Genomic DNA, 13,030 nt, shown 5'->3' with positions numbered 1-13,030 from the left:
ATACTGGCTCATAGGGACCCTATGGGTTTCCGAGACTGAACCTGTTCTCAGGGGTAAAATGCCCAGTCTTTCTCCAGAGGAGTGCTGGTGGTTCTGAACTGCCAGCCTAAGCACAGCAGCCCAATGCATAACCACTGCACCACCAGAATTCCCTGTTGAACTATACAGACCTTATTAAAAATTCCCAGTTTCTTTCCTTTCTTTCTAGAATTGTATGTTTTTTTACCAGCTCCTTTGTCTAATTTTTTCTCATGCTTGGCTTAAAATGATACATTTACAAGAATATCACCAAAAATAATTACCATATATACTAGTGTATAAGCTGAGTTTCCCAGCACATTTTTAATGCAGTTTTTGTGGTAAAATTAGGTGCCTCGGCTGATATTCAGGCCGGCTTATACTCGAGTATACATGGTATGTTGGGTATTTCATCAATGTATCATCAGTAGATACATGGAGTCCATTAGTTTTCTTACTTGTGATATTAACGTTGGTCTAATATGATATCCACCACTGCAGTTACTATTTTTGCCTTTGTAGTTGTAAGTATCTTGGAAGACCTACTTTGAGACTATGATGAAATCTTTCTTTTCAAACATCCATCCACTAATGGTATTATCGACTGTGATATCCTGCCTATAATGATCGCTGCAGTAATTGTTTAGTTGACATTTTTCTATTTCCCGTATCTTCTACATTTATTAATTAGAATTCTATTGCATAAGGAAGACTTGTCCCTTTCTTCATTTATGCATTTGTCTATTCGATTATTTGCAACAGTATGGCCTCATGGATATATATTTATTGCATGGATTATTATCCAATAAAATGTAATCCATACTGCAGACTGTAGTCTCCAGTTAATTATCCATCCATCCCATCCACCCGTCCCAGCTGTTCCATGAGAGAAGTCTGTTTCCTAAAACTATAGCCTTGAAAATCCTGCTCTACTCTGTCCTATAAAGTAACTACAGCACACAACAACATCTATTTACATATCTAATAAAATTACTTCAGGCTGATGCATTTGTTTGTTTTTAACTGTAGTTTGAATGAAAGTTTACAGAGTGGGAGCGGGGAGGGAGGGAGGGGAAAAATGAGGAGCTGATATTAAGAGCTCAAGTAGAAAGCAAATGTTTTGAGAATGATGATGGCAACAAATGTACAAATGTGCTTGACATACAATGGATGGATGTACGGATTGTGATTAAGAGTTGTACGAGTCCCCAATAAAATGACTTAAAAAAAGAAAGTTTACAGAGCAAATTAGTTGTCTTCCCTGTTTTAACATTAGTTGCAAATTCCTCAATGTAAGCTCACTCTTCCCACTTCCTCCTTAGGCGCGCTGGTTCATTTTTTTCTGGTCTTGAGTTCTGAGCTACAGGGTCAAAAGCTGCCCTTTTGGTCTCAGATGGTTGACTGCTCTGAAGAGTGCATTCCTTGTGGATGTTATTGTTTACTTTATGCACCTACGTGTTGTTGGACTGAGAAGTGACCCTGGGAGTGAGTTTGGGTCCAAGTTTGAGGAATGTGTTAAGGGCCACAGTTTTGGAGGCTCTAACAGTCTCTATCAGGCTAGTAAGTCTGGTCTGTTTTATGATTTTTTAATTTTTTTCATTTTTCTCGCATTCTGGCTAGGACCTTCTGTGGTCCTGATCACAGTGATAGCTTTGATTTTAATTCAACACCACGGAGTTTGCTCTAGCCTCCACCTTCATGTACTCTGTAATCTTTTCCTCAAAAGTTTAGTTGTTTATGCCCCCAACTTTAACAGTATGGTTCCATCACACATTCACAATACAATTAAATCCATCTGTTACAGTTTATGTAAATTGGGTTAACTGTTTATTGGGGGTGGGGGTGTCAGAGTTATAACTATACAAAAATACATACAAGCACATCATGGAGGTAGGTATTGCTAGTTAGATTCCAGACCTCTGCAATAAATCAAATCACACAATAAATAAAGCAAGTCACACAAATTGTTTTGGTGTCCCAGTGCATATACAAGTTATGTTTACACTATACTATAGCCTCTTAAATGTAAAACAACACTGTGGAAAAGTTTGAAATAGTGTGAGAATTACCAAAATGTGATACAGAGACACACGAACATGCACTGCTAGTAAAATGGCACTGATGACTGTTCAGGGTAGGGTTGCCACCCACCTTCTATTTGTAAAAGTTAGAAACAAAAGCACAATAAAGCAAAGGTCAATAAAACGAGGTATGCTGTACTTAGATGTCTAACTGTCCACTCTCTCCACACCCCTGCTACACTGGATCCTATTCTTTCCTTCTTTACGCTATTTCCCACTCCAGTCCTCCAGTTTCTGGTCATACGCTTTGTGTATCTTTCCCTTCTTTACTTCCAGGTTTTATATTTTTGCTTAGAAAGACGACTCATTCCAAGATTTAAAATTGCCTTTTAAAGAAATGTGATCTGTCCTCTTCTAATTATTTTTACTTAAAATTCTTGAAGCATGTGGAGCTTATTTCTTGTATAAGTGAGGTACGCCTTTACTGTTTTGTCTACCCAGCGTATATCTTCCCACAGGAAAATAACCTTTTCCATCCTTTGTAGTTTTGGAAAAGTCACATGCCTATCTGTATAGCCACACAGTCTACAATGACTTGCCAAGAGGTAGGCATATGATGGAAGCAGGGCGTGGGTCATCCCATTCGTTTTGTATATAGGCTTGGAGAGTGAAATGTGCTCTCTGTGTGCTCTGGGCTCAAAAGCTCCAAGGGCCAAGCAAAAGTTTCTTAGCCACTATGCGAAATAATTCCTCTGAGAATAAAGTCAAGCACAGGAAGCAACCCTGAGAAAATGGAAACATAAACTTCCTGTGAAAATGTTCTACTCACGTAATCTAGAGGTAGACACATCTTTTCAATGCAATTGGAAGGATGACAGAAAAACAGAGTTGAAAGTGCACCAGGGGAGGGTTCAGGGGCTACTTTCTAATTCAAGGACAACAGATATTAAGACAATCAAAATATAAGATGAAAACATAGAAATGACAAGAATCATTCATGATAAAGTTTAATGTATTTACTCCGGATCAACTTTTATACACCAAATCCAAGTTCTGCTGATGTTCAACTGAGGAGATTCTTCTCTGGCAATCTGTACAGGGACATGTAAAACTACTAACTTCCTGGTAAAACTACTACTCTCCTCACCATGTTTCCGTGGAAAGACACGTTCATATGTTGCAAGGTTCTGATTTTTGGTCCACTCCATCTTCACCTCCCTCACTTTTTTAGGGCAGGAAGTACACCTAAAAAACCCACCATGCTTCTGGTATATGACTGTGGAATAGTCAGTAGGTAGAATAACGATGGTTAGCTAATTCTAAGAATATTTATCCACCGTATTTACCAGAATTTGGGGAACCATATTAATTACCACATTCTTATGGCACATTATTCTTCATTCAAAGTTTCTTAAAAGCAAACATTTTCTTAGTTGTTGGGTTATCACTGGGTCTTTGGTCAGTGTTTGTGTAGATTGTGAAGCCAAATGATTTATATATTCCTTCCACCTTAGGCTTCCAAATTATAGTTGAGGTTTGTACAAAGTTACCTAAATACAAACATTTTCTTTTTTCCCCCCTTACCTATAATAGGAAATTTAAACACACACACACACACACACACACACACACACACACACACACACTCACTCACTCACTCACACGAATAGTATAATGAATCTCTGTAAGCCCATTTCCAACATTCAACAATTAACATACTTAGTCTTATTTCATCTATCCCAAATGGCTATAGGGTAGGAAAAGTAAACCAACAAATTTTAAAGTTTTTCAGAGAATACGTTAAAATAGACTATTTCTGAGTCTCATATCCTGCAGTTAAGTTTGGTTCAGGTAAATTCAAGTGGTCACACATATGTTATAAAACCTAAATTATAGTCTACAAGCACAGGCAAGTGTGGGGATCCTGCTTTAGACTATATTGTTGATCATTTAAACTACAGTATTACACTACTTATGCAAGTAACACATATCATCATTTATATTTTTACATCCTTTATTGGTACTTGTATCAGGCACAAAAATGACAAGAAAAAATGTCTAAAAATATCAAGAGTTGAAAACAATACACCTTCAGTCTTGCTAGCTGTCTCAATAGCCCAACTCTAAATAGATAAGTCTAATATTGGCTACACAAGGTACTCTTTAGCACAGGAACACACACACACACACACACACACACACACACGATGCTCATGAAACATGGAGAAAAATCTGCTGACTAAATACTAGTTATGGAAAAATTAATATGACCCTCTTAAGTAACATCAGAATAGTCAATGTACCTGATCACCACATAAATACTCAGTTTTAGAAATCTCAACAGAATGTAGGCCATCTCTAAGACAAGGGTACTTAAATGATTTCTGAATTTTTGGATTGGCCTCAATATTCTATCATAAAATAAACTAAAGCTCCTTGGTAGGTGCAGAATAACTTAACTCTTCTTTGAGCACTGATGAAACTATTGTAGTTTTAACAGACTGTTTCTTAAAAGATTCTCTAAATTCTATTTAAAGACGGTCATATCCAGATTGAGACAATGGTAGATTAAAAGGTTACATCAGTTTTAGAAAGAGCATTAATAGGAAACAGAAGCCACAATTCTACTTTTAAGTACAGGAGGGCGAAAGTAAAAGAAAGTTGGCTTAGTCAGCTATGAGAAAAGAATAACATGGAAAGAATTTTTTTAAGCCAGAATATATTTTGAAGGTAAACAAGAACACTGGAAGGAGAACAGTGGAAGGAGAAGGACTAACAATATAAAAAAGGCAGATAATTTGTCATCTAACTGGACTGTAATTAGATTAACACAATGCCATCTACCAAAATAAGGAGATTTCCCTTAGAAATATTTTATTTCTTATTTTATGTATATATAGACATATAAGGTGGCCTAAAAAGTTAGGGAAAAATTGTATTTTTCATGAACTTTTTGAAGTTCCCCTTATTTAAATGCTTACAAATTGCATAAGCCTTACAGAAGAATGAGAGAAAAATATTCTAAGATAGTCAATTCAAACCTCCAGTATTTTTACTATCAGAAAATTTGATGGAATGAACATGTTAGCAATAACAATTTAAAATTATCATTTTACTTATAACAAAAAATGTGAAGAAACAAGTCTGACATCACTTTCGTCTTCAGAAACAATGCAAAAAATAATGACAATGGAGCCGCATCTTGGATGTATTGGGCCTGGGGTCAAACTAGAATTCCCTAAAGAGAACTTTCAACATCAAAAGTGAAATAACGATATTTTCACATATTCAAAAACTGAACAGCAGCAGCAGCCCAACATGACAAAAGTGTTAAGGGAGTCATCCAGGCAAAAGGACAACGGTCCCAGGTGGAAACATGGATCTACATTTAAACAACAGCACAAAGGTCAGGAAGGAAGGGGACAGTTTTAAGATTCTTATACTATGCTGCAAGTGAGATAGCATCACTTGAAAACAGATTACAATAAGTTAAGGATGTATACTATTTGCCCTAAAGCAACCACTGAAAAATTAAAAGGTGAACTTCATTATTTAAAAACTTTTGGTGGCGATGGCGGGAGGGTGGAGGGAAGGAGAGGGAGAAAGGGGGAACAGAGGACAAGGTCTACATGTGGCCTCCTCCCTGGGGGACGGACAGCGTGAGGGAGAGGGAGACGTGGGATGGGGTAAGATATGATAAAATAAGAATAAATTATAAATTATCGGGGGTTGGGGGGGAGAGGGGGGAAATGAGCTGACACCAGGGGCTCAAGGGGAAAGTGGGTGTCGTAAGAATGATGAAGTCAACATATGTACTAAAGTGCTGGACACAGATGACGTATGTACAGATTGTGATGAGTTGTATGAGCCACTAATAAAATGATTATTTTAAAAAAAAACAACTTTTGTGCATCTTAGTGTCCAAGAAAGTGAAGAAACATAGAATGGGAGAAAATATTTGGAAATTATATAACCGCAAGTGTTAAACTTCTAGAATATATAAGAAAGTCTGAGAGTCTGCAGGTGGTCCAGACAGGTAAGTGCTTGATTACAAACCAAAAGGTTGGTGGTTTGACCCACTCAGAAGCACCTTTGGAAGACAGGCCAGGCGGTGTGCTTCTCAAAGGCCACAGCCATAGGAAATGGATGGAGCAAGCAGTTCTAGTCTGCACACACTTGAATTGAAATCAACAACACCCTTAGCAACACAATAAAGTCCTGCAACCAACAAAAAGATAAACAACCTAATTTATAAATGGGCAAATAACTTTAATAGACATTTCTCCAAAGACACACAAAATGATGAAAGAGCATATGAAAAGATGCACAGGATCATCAGTAATTTGGCAAAAGCAAAATTAAACGATAACCATTTCAGGTCCACTAACGGAGTGCCATCATGACAACTCCAGAGTAAACTGTTCCCCACAGAGTTTAAAAGGGATAACTTTTACAAGATTGCCAGGCCTTTTCTGCAAAGTGCTTTCACTTACCACTCAGGGACTCCCACAAAACAAGTGAAATTAACAACTGTTGGCGAAGTTGTAGAAAAACTGGAAACCTCATGCTGGCAGGGTAGGAAGGCAAAATTCTGTAGCCACTGTGGAGAACAATCTGGCAGTTCTCAAACAGTTAAGCACAGAATTATCACATGACCCAGGCAATTACTCTATGACCTGAAGGAATTTAAGAAGGAACTCGGACACTTACACAGCAATTGTTCATAGAAATGTTGTTCATAAAAACCCAAAGGAAAAAAACAACACGTGTGCATTAACAGATGGATAAACAAATGGAGGAATGTACAGACATAGAGTGGAATATTATTTGCCCATAAACAGTAATGAAGTTCTAATGCATGCCATAAAATGGGTGAACCTTGATAATGATCATCCTAAATAAAATAAGCCAAAAGCAAAGGGCAAATGTTACATGATTCTATACACATGAAATATTTAGAAGAGTCAAATTCTTAGAAACATGATCACAGGGAGGTTACCAGAGGCTGAGGAGAGAAAGGCAACAAAGTACTGTCTAACAGATAGATAAAGGCTTTCTGTTTCGGAGTGGTGAAAAGTTTTTGGAAGTAGTACTGATAATTTTACATGACGAAAGCAACTATGGTCAAAATGAAAAATATAAATGATTTGTAATATGACCTCTTCTCAAAGCAACCTATTAATTTGTTTGCTAAAAATATAAAGTCACAGGAGACTCAAACAAGGACCATTTCAAAAGTACAGACTTTAGGAATGAAGAGTTGAGGGAATGGAGGTATGGAATATACATTACAAGACAGCAAGCATGAGGTAAAGATTTTATTTTATAAACTACGGATAGATACACTTTAAGAACACTTTCAGAGTTAAAGGCAGTTTGCCAACAAATTATGCTATCAAGAATATAATTGTAATATTAGAATTATACCCTCAAAGAAACACATTTGGACTGTTTAACTTCTTTGAGATTTCCCAAGTTATCACTTGCATTTTTTGTATTTAAAAGCAATTTAGCATTAAAATAATTCTGATATATACATATGTATATATGTATGTATATATATATCACCACAACCATCACCAAAAACTACCAGAAGAAAAACAAGAAGCACAATTACATACTATTATCTTAAAGTACACCTTGACGGAGAGGTTAATTGCTACTTCCTTAACAATCAAACTCATTAGGAAGAATAAGCTGGTTAGGTTACCAAAGGCTAACAATTAGCATTTCTATTTATTCTAGCAAGGGCATTTCAAACTTACATGGTAGAATGTCCTTGTATCTATTCTTTTTAACATTTTCTTCTTTTTCTCCAGTGACTGTGGGATAAATCTTTTCTGTTCTATATTTGGTAGACAATCTTCTTAAACGCTTTAAAAAAAAAAAAGAGGGAGGAATGGGTTAAGAAAAACTCTGATACTTTCAAAATTTTTTTTACATCATTTTATTGGGGGCTCATACAACTCTTATCACAATCCAATCCATACATACATCCACTGTGTCAAGCACGTTTGTACATTTGTTGCCATCATCATTCTCAAAACATCTGCTTTCTACTTGAGCCCTAAGTATCAGGTCCTCATTTTTCCCCTCCCTCGCTGCTCCTCCTCCTTCCCTCAGGGAGGAGGTTATACATAGATCCTTGTAATTGGCTCCCCCTTCCTACCCCACCTTCCCTCCACCCTCCCAGTATCGCCACTCTCACCACTGGTCCTGAAGGGTTCATCTGTCCTGGATACCCTGTGTTTCCAGTTGCTTCTGTACCAGTGTACATCCTCTGGTCTAGCCAGATTTGTAAGGGAGAATTGGGATCATGATAGTGGGGGAGGAGGAAGCATTTAAGAACTAGAGGAAAGTTCTATGTTTCATTGCTGCTACACTGCACCCTGACTGGCTCATCTCCTCCCTGTGACTCTTCTGTGTAAGGGGATGTCCAGCTGCTTACAGATGGGTCTTGAGCATCCAATCTGCACTCCCCCTCATTCTCAATGATATGATTTTTTTGTTCTTTGATGCCTGATACCTGATCCCATTGACACCTTGTGATTGCACAGGCTGGTGTGCTTCTTCCATATGGGCTTTGTTGCTTCTGAGCTAGATGGCCACTTGTTTATTTTCAAGCTTTTAAGACCCCAGATGCTATATCTTTTGATAGCTGGGCACCATCAGCTTTCTTCACCACATTTGCTTATGCATCAGCTTTGTCTTCGGTCATCGTATTGGGAAGGTGAGCATCATGGAATGCCAGTTTAAAAGAACAAAATATTCTTGCATGAGGGAGTATTTGAGTGGAGGCCCAATGTCCATCTGCTACCTTACTTAAGACTAAACCTTTATGTATATGCACATAGATCTATTTCCCCATCATATATATTTACATATGTACATACCTGTAATTAGACATCTAAATGCCCTTTGCCTCCTAGTTCTTTCCTCTATTTCCTTTTACTTTCCTCTTGTCCCACTATCATGTTCAGCCTTCATTTGGGTTTCAATAATTTCTCTTGGTTATATTGCCCTTGATCAAGGCCTCCTGGGATTGTTAACACCACTTCCTTACCGCCATCTCCCACTCTCCCATGTCCCCCCAAAACTATCGGTCCGTCGTTTTCTCCTTCAGATTTTTTATCCTGCCTATCTTATCTAGATAGCGCTGCAGAGATAATAATATGCACAGATACTTTCAGATTTTTTAATGATTTACAAATACCTCTACAGAATTACTCATCCCAATTAATTCAAACTTATTTTCTATTTCTCTAAGCCCAATATTCCATTAGTATTACCAAAAAATAACTTTTAGCATAAATTCTAACATAGATTAACATGTTTTCCAATTGAGAACAAAGAAGAGGACAACTAAAATAAAAGTAATTTATTTTTAAAACTCATTAATAAACTAAATCAGAACACTTCACTCTGTCTTTAACTTGGTCAAGTAATCAGTGTGTTTCAATTAAGGGTCCCAGCAATCATATTTTAAAATCTTACTCCCCTCTACCCCCCCAATTATATATATGTATGTATATATATATATATATATATATGCTTACTTATAAATCTTACTCCCCTCTACCCCAATTATATATATATATGTATGTATATATATATATACATATATATATGCTTACTTATAAATCTTACTCCCCTCTACCCCCCCAATTATATATATGTATGTATGTATGTGTGTGTGTGTGTGTGTGTGTGTGTGTATATATATATATATATGCTTACTTTAAGCCCTCTCTCAATAAACCTTGAGCACCTATGATATTCCAGTTCTTTATAAACCATAAGCTAATAATGACCTATATGGCACCATGAAGCATAATTCTTTCACATTAAATTGGAAATGCCCAACAGAGACCATCCTGCTTATTCACTGCATTACAGAAGTGGTTTGTGGGCTAGTGACAAACTCTTACCACATATGGCAGTAGGGTGTTCTTTGGGCTGGAATATTTCTGTGTGTCAGTAATACACTTCCTGCTTTCAGAAGCACTGAAAGTCAGCATTGTGAATTGTTTAAGTTCTACTCAGTGGCCGTGCTGGTTTAATTTCAAAGGCGCCTACTTTCTCTCAGTCTTAAAAACATATTAAAAGCACTCTGGTTTTACATTTTAAACAAATTATTAAATGCAAATAAAATAAAAAGAAGTCTGATAACGTGACTTTTTCATCAATCTACTGTTGGCTACTTAGGATGATGATATATTAACTAAGAATGTTTCCATTTATTATTTTGAAAAATCTCATAACTTTAAGATTCCTACTTTCATTTTTTATGTCAAATATTAACATGTAGCACTTGAAACAGTCTTACAAATAAGCACTTACATATAGAATGGTTAAGTCTTTTTTCTTTGAAAAGCTACCAAATTTTATCATAACAATGTTAAGACACCTAAGACATGAAGACATTTGATTTATTTGTTTTATTTTAAGAATAAAACACTTAAAAGTATTTGGGGATACATTAACTGGCAAAATGTCAAACAAAAATTTCTCATATTTACAATACTATTTCATAGGGTAACCAAGTTCTCAAAATACAGAAGAGCGTTAAGGGAAAAATTTACACTCAAAAAGTAAACTGGCTGTTGGTATAGGTAAGGGAAAACAAGAATGTCCATACAATGTTAATGGCAAAGAACATTAGCACAACCCCTAAGGAGGGCAATATGATATTTACAAATACACATAACCCCTTAACCCAGGAATTGTACTTTTATAAATTTGCCCTCCAGATAAAAATAGCATGGGTATTAAGTGATATACAGACAAGTTATTTGTTGCAGGTTACAATAGCAAATCAGAAGTCTATCAACAAGAAAGTTAGATGAACTTGATAATAAATTGGCACTATTTTCATTCATATAATTAAATCCATATTGCTGAAAACTAATGAGGAACTTCTTATGTCGTGGAATGGCAATATTTCAAAATTACATCTGTAAAAATGTTTGCCTGGGGCTGTTGAATATTAGAAAGCAGTTTACCAAACTTTCAGCATGCTACAGAATTACCTGACAGCTTATTAAGCCCGAATTCTGGAACCCAACCCGAGGGGGTCAGTTCAGGCTGGCAGCAGTCATGAGAGTCTGCATTTTAGTACGGTGCCAGGTGATGCTGCTGCTGTCTAGGGGCCACATTATTAGGGAGGAAAAAATATGGTGATTTATTAGTATGGAGGAATGGAGGACATATCATAGGTTCTTCTGTGTTTTATGTACAGGTTTGCAGCATCAAAAAAAGGGTTAAGGTGAGTAAGGATTTTTCTTCAGGGTAGGGGAAAAGGATTAAAGATAATGAAGGAAAATATAGTTATTATACAGTAAGAAAAAAAAGGGAGTGAGGGGAGACCATAATTTAATAGTAAGAGTAAACATGATGCCAGCTTCTAATAAATGGTTTCGAGATTAGATTCCAGATAAAACTGCGTGCCACTGCAAACAGGAAAAGTAAAGTTTTCCTCCCCCCCCCCCCATCTCTTAAAACATCAGAAAAACCTAACTATATGTAACTGTCAAAAAGCAAAAAATACCATAAGAGGTTGTTTTCCAAGGTTGGTCTAGAAGAAAATGTGCATTAAAATCATCCAACTGTATCTATGTGTATGTGGGTTTTGTGGATGCTGCACTATTTTTGTGAGTTCTCAGTCATTCGTTCGTTTTTTGTTTTTTTTCGTTGTTTTTTTTTCGTTCGTTTTTTAACCAATCTTTTTTTTTAAGCCCCAGCTCCTTTTATCAGTTTTTTATTATTTTATTTAATTATTTTTTCTTTCAGTTTTTTAAGACCTAAATTTTACCAGTCTTTTTTTAAAGCCTATCTTCTTTTAAGGCAGTGGTTCTCAACCTTCCTAATGCCGCGACCCTTTCACACAGTTCATGTTGTGGTGACCCCCCCACCCCAACCATACAATTATTTTTGTTTCTACTTCATAACTGTTAATTTTGCTACTGTCATGAATGGAGCGACCCCTGTGAAACAGTCATTTGACCCCCAAAGGGGTCACGACCCACTGGTTGAGAACCGCTGTTTTAAGGGTTTCTGATCCCTCTCACCCCAAACTCATTTGTTTTCAGTTCTTTTTAGACTGTGCATGTAGTTCTTAGAACATTTAGTATTTTCTTCTCTTTGAAATAAATACACAAAAAGAGGTGCAACTTACTTTACCAAGCAAAGTGTAACTAAGTGTAACATTGCTGATTAATATTTATAATGCCTTGCACCTCTATATATTAGACATTCATATGCTGAATACATTTCAAAGTAAGATTTAATACTGCCTAAGCAGAAGATGTTCTTTTAATTCCAAATCAGAAAGTATCAGTAACACTTAAGTTCACCTACCTACACAAAACAAAGTATCTCCACATACAATTTGGTTTTAACTTCCTGATTACCACATTCAGTTATCTCTAGTGAAGTCACTAGGATAATTAACAAGAAAAAATAATGCATATTCTTAGAAAAACTAGGATACCCAGTGGTGCAGGGTTAAGTACTCGACCTCTAACTGAAAGGTACCCAAATCATCAGTTATATGGGAGGTGGATGTGGCAGTCTACTTCTGTAAAGATTACTGTCTTAGAAACCGGACAGGACCGTCCTCTATCCCAGAGGGAGGGTCACTATGAATCAGAATCAACTCAATGGAGGCAGGTTTTAGGCTATACAGAAACAGGTCATAATATATGAAGGGGGTTCACACAAGTCTGTGGAAAAATGGAACTGAAAGAGTATAGAATTTCCCCAGGAACTTTTTGAAGACCCTCATTACTAAGGAGGCTCATTCATGAGCAGAATGCTACAAGATAGACTGTATGAGAATACAATGAGTACTGAACACTAAAATAAAGAGTGTATCTCAAACGATGGCACTGAATCTGCAGCTTCGGGAGAAGGATATATCTGACCAGAGCACACAGGAACAGATGACGGGGGAGGAGGAGAGACTGGAGCACATCCTGACCCACTAGGCCAAA

General features: G+C 36.7%; 1 protein-coding gene across 1 annotated transcript in view; it reads right to left on the bottom strand.

Moving 5' to 3' along the window:
* The window catches only part of PTPN12 (protein tyrosine phosphatase non-receptor type 12), a 59,352-nt gene extending 51,439 nt beyond the window's left edge, over positions 1-7,913 (bottom strand). Inside the window, exon 1 of the mRNA XM_004702617.2 lies at positions 7,805-7,913. The gene's annotated coding sequence lies outside the window, so the exon portion shown is untranslated. The remainder of the gene's footprint in view (positions 1-7,804) is intronic.
* Between the last annotated feature and the right edge of the window lie 5,117 nt (positions 7,914-13,030).

The sequence above is a fragment of the Echinops telfairi genome, unplaced genomic scaffold (genome assembly GCF_000313985.2).
Source record: "Echinops telfairi isolate 266 unplaced genomic scaffold, ASM31398v2 ScPeMD7_23;HRSCAF=83, whole genome shotgun sequence".
NCBI classification, from domain to species: Eukaryota; Metazoa; Chordata; class Mammalia; order Afrosoricida; family Tenrecidae; genus Echinops; species Echinops telfairi.
This window is presented reverse-complemented; position numbering and strand designations above follow the sequence as displayed.